A 4229-nucleotide genomic window follows, 5' to 3' on the forward strand; every position below is an offset into this window, starting at 1 on the left:
ATATAGGGAGCCTTGCTCTTCTTACCTGTCCCCTTGTGCTTTCTTTTGAGTACGATGAATGGCTTTGTTTATCTAACGTCCTGTGGGAAACTAATGTAAGGGGACCCTCTGAGAGAACGCTTGGAATGGAGCTCAGGTGTGGTGATCTCCACTATTCTTCCACTAGACAGACGGATAATATTTTTTATCACAGTCCGCAATACACGCTGCTTCAATGCACAGGTGTGGTGGATCTCGACTATCCTTCCACTAGACAGATAAATGAAATTATTAACTACAGCTCGCAATATCCCACACATCACTACAAGGCTAATGTGGTGGATCCCGACTATCCTTCTACAAGATACATATCACTGACAGCAGCTTACAATGCCTTGCATACACAATATAATAGGAAGCTCTCTTAGCAAATACGTTACCACTCCCCTCATCACACATGGCCTCACCACAATTATTTAAAAACAAAATACCGCTATATTTAAGCAAAGGTTGTAGCAGTCACCATGGATAAGAAATATTTACCATCAAAAGGATAAAATTCCAGAAGAATCCGAGCCAGAGCCTTTGAAAATAATGAGAAAGCTATGCGTGGAAGAAGACGAGCCTAATATTAATTATTAAGCACTCGAATGCAAACTACATTTTCAGACTAGTAAAAAAAAAAAAAAAACATATTACGCAAATGAATCAACAAATGATCGTAAAAACAGTAATCAAACAAAATATCTAATCTATACTTCGCCGGGAGAAACAGCTAGCCTTTTGTGAGTGGTTAACTATAAACTTGACTATACTAAAGCGAAAATAACACAATAAAAATAAAATAATAATAATTCAGTAAAATAGCATACAATTCTGCTTCAATCTACATTTCACCAATAGCTACGGTAGATCCAACATTTTGAAGGGAAATAAACCCACAAACAGGAAAATAAAGAAAGTACATCATTAAATAAAATATAAGATAAAAGAAAAATAACATACAATTCTTACCTGAAATCACCGGATATAACACTTTTCGTAGACAGCTGAAGGCGGCACAGGTGACGTGCTTGTGCGCTTGTGGTCTTATTTTTCGGAATATCTGCTGCCTGGATTGTTCCTGGAGCTTGTGGTGAGTAGAGATGAATACTTTAAAGTCTTATGGCGAGGACGGTGCCTGGGTGACTTGTGAACACTCCGAACACAAGGGGAAAACTTAGAAAATAGACATGGGACAAGTTGGTTATAAGGTAGGTCAGGTCAACAAATTCCTTCCCGCCCAGCGCACGGGACTGGCTGAGCGGTGGCCAGGGGCGGGGCTGCAGGAGTAAGGCATCCCTCGGTTGGTTACTCCGCGAGGCTAATCCCTATTCCTTTGGGCAGTATCATTTCCTTGCATTGTGTTTGTCATTATGCTTAACCAGTGACACACACACACACGCACACACACACACACACACACACACACACACACACACACACACACACACACGTTTAGGCTTTCATTTACCTACTCATTTGCTTTTTTCAAACAAATTCCATGAAAACACTTCCAAACCAGCAAAACGTGTGTACATTTCTAATCTCATTTTGAAACTAAAAGACATTGCAATGCTATTTACATTGAAGTATATAAGAAATCCTAAAATATTTCTCATACAGGATAAAATTATTGCAAACTCCGATTGAGAAAAGGAAAGCTTAGGATGCTGATATACAAAAATATTAGAAAATACACCAAATAAAATGTGATAAAATCACGATCTTTTACACACCGGAAAGAATACCTAATAAAAAAAATAAGATGTTCTTCTGACTTAAAATGCACAGCTAAACGACACATGACAAAATGCACAGCTAAACGACACATGACAAAATGCACAGCTAAACGACACATGACAAAATGCACAGCTAAACGACACATGACAAAATGCACAGCTAAACGACACATGACAAAATCCACAGCTAAACGACACATGACAAAATCCACAGCTAAACGGCACATGACAAAATGCACAACTAAACGACACATGACAAAATGCACAGCTAAACGACACATGACAAAATGCACAGCTAAACGACACATGACAAAATGCACAGCTAAACGACACATGACAACATGCACAGCTAAACGACACATGACAACATGCACAGCTAAACGACACATGACAAAATAAAGGCACGACTAGTATGTGTATCTCATATCACATGAAAGTGACTGAAGGGGAATGTTAGAGATTGAAGACTATATCATTGGAATTTAGTTAATATTTGGTGGTCAGTTTTGATTATGTCATCTTTATCTTTTGCCATTAGTTGCTGCCACTAAGTAAAGTGAGGCTGAGTGAGGGGACAAAACCACGTGCAGTTCAGTCTGCAGAGGCGCCTCCTCCTCGTTATGGACACCAAGAACCACCTGCCTCGTTTTCCATTCGCGTTTATCCACCGCCTACACTCCACAGGAACAGCTGCTGCTTCGTGATAGCATTCGACTGCTGGTTTATCTGGGATTGCATGGTGACCAGTGTTTGGTTAATGATGCTGCCTAGTTACCTGATGTCTTGCCTCGGCTGCGCTAGTTATGATAAGATTTTTGTCAGTTATCTGCACAGCTGTGACTCATCATTTTGTGATGCTAGTATGAGTGAGTAGCTCCTGGGGCAGCACCTTTCACCCTGTTGCCAGTCTGCGTTGCTATAGACGCGTTACTAAAGGCGTATGCGCCAGCTTGAGTGTGACGGTCGAGGGAGGTGTTGACTTTTCACAATATTTTGGAAAAGTTCAAAACAGCTCATACACAAATCGTTGGTACTTTCAGACCCTCTGCTACTCATGCACCCTGTACTGTACTCTGGTGCTCAGCAGGCATTCTGATTCCCGGAATACTGACTGTCTTGGCAGGAACTGATCTGCCTCGATTACACAGCCGCCATACACACACACACACACACACCACACACACACACACACACACACACTAACCATACGTGAGGATGAGGGACAGGTAGGCTTGGTAGACGACCTCACCTCACTCCTCACTCCTTACTCACCTGCTGCTGCTGTCCCCGTAAAGCCCGTCACCACTTTGTCTCCAGGTGTAGGTTGCTGCGTTGATCTCTCTCTCTCTCTCTCTCTCTCTCTCTCTCTCTCTCTCTCTCTCTCTCTCTCTCTCTCTCTCTCTCTCTCTCTCTCTCTCTCTCTCTCTCTCTGTTTTTTTTTTATTATTCTTTTAGTTTGTTCTTTTGTTTCATTGAGCTTCCAACAGTGTTACTAGCATTGCTGGTCAACATACATAAACATACAAGACTAGATGTAGACATTATGCACCCATATACTTTCGTACTCACCATGTGAAAGGAAAAAAAATAGCCAGTGTAAAATAAAACAAGTATATTTAATTTGAATCGCTCTTTCAGTTAAAACAAAAATGTCTCTTTATCTGTATCTGAATCGGTCTCTCGGATAATTATCACCTGGGCCGTCAGGTGTCGATCACCGCGAGGAAGTGTTTCGCCCTGTTAGGCTTAACCCTTGAACGCTTATATTATTTAAGTTGCCCTAAAATTTTAACAGAAAAAAAAAGATAACCACACACACACACACACACACACACACACACACACAGTGCTTTACTAAATACTAGGTACTACATTTTCCCGTAAGTGTTATGATACTGTAAATGTACACAAGACCTACAACATGAAGCTGAGAAGCCATAGCAGCGAATGGGTTAACAAAGCTTGGCATCAACAAGCCCTGCTACAAAGGCAACAATCTTCTCGGAAAGTTACGATAAACAAGGAACTTTACTATAATCGGCTGCAGTGAAACCTCTGCCAGTCCTGCTCCATACATTCAGCAGCGACGCGTTGTGTCACCTCCGTACTTAATGAAGAGGTTTATTTTCCTGTGCCTGGTTAAACCCTCTAAAAAAAATAAGACTTAAGCTCAAAGAGGTTTAATTTTTTTATTTATTAATCTTTGCTTAAGCCTCCACCCACATGACCCGCCCCACCTGGTCCTTTCCCCTTTCATTCCCATAATCAGTGCGTCCCTCTCTCATTCCCCTCACCACCGCCATCACCAGCCCCTCTCTTCCCCATCCCTCCCTTCCATTACCTCATCCACTTCCTCCTTCTCCGTCACCTACGTAATCCCTTCTGTGCTTCTTATCATCACCATCTCCTCCAATTATGTTTGAAGTAGCTACTCCTCCGTCCCCTTACTTCTCTCTCCAGAACTGCCTT

At 41.7% G+C, this 4229-nt stretch overlaps 1 protein-coding gene across 4 annotated transcripts in view; it reads left to right on the forward strand.

Moving 5' to 3' along the window:
- The first annotated feature begins 1027 nt into the window (after window positions 1-1027).
- LOC135111375 (putative N-acetylated-alpha-linked acidic dipeptidase) overlaps window positions 1028-4229 on the forward strand; it is a 26511-nt gene continuing 23309 nt past the window's right edge. For 3 of the 4 annotated variants that reach the window (XR_010273717.1, XM_064024589.1, XM_064024590.1), the window contains exon 1: window positions 1034-1114. The gene's annotated coding sequence lies outside the window, so the exon portion shown is untranslated. Of the gene's footprint in view, window positions 1115-4229 lie in introns of all 4 variants that reach the window. The other variant, XM_064024591.1, reaches the window with a different exon arrangement.

Source organism: Scylla paramamosain, chromosome 22, assembly GCF_035594125.1.
Source record: "Scylla paramamosain isolate STU-SP2022 chromosome 22, ASM3559412v1, whole genome shotgun sequence".
Lineage (NCBI taxonomy): Eukaryota > Metazoa > Arthropoda > Malacostraca > Decapoda > Portunidae > Scylla > Scylla paramamosain.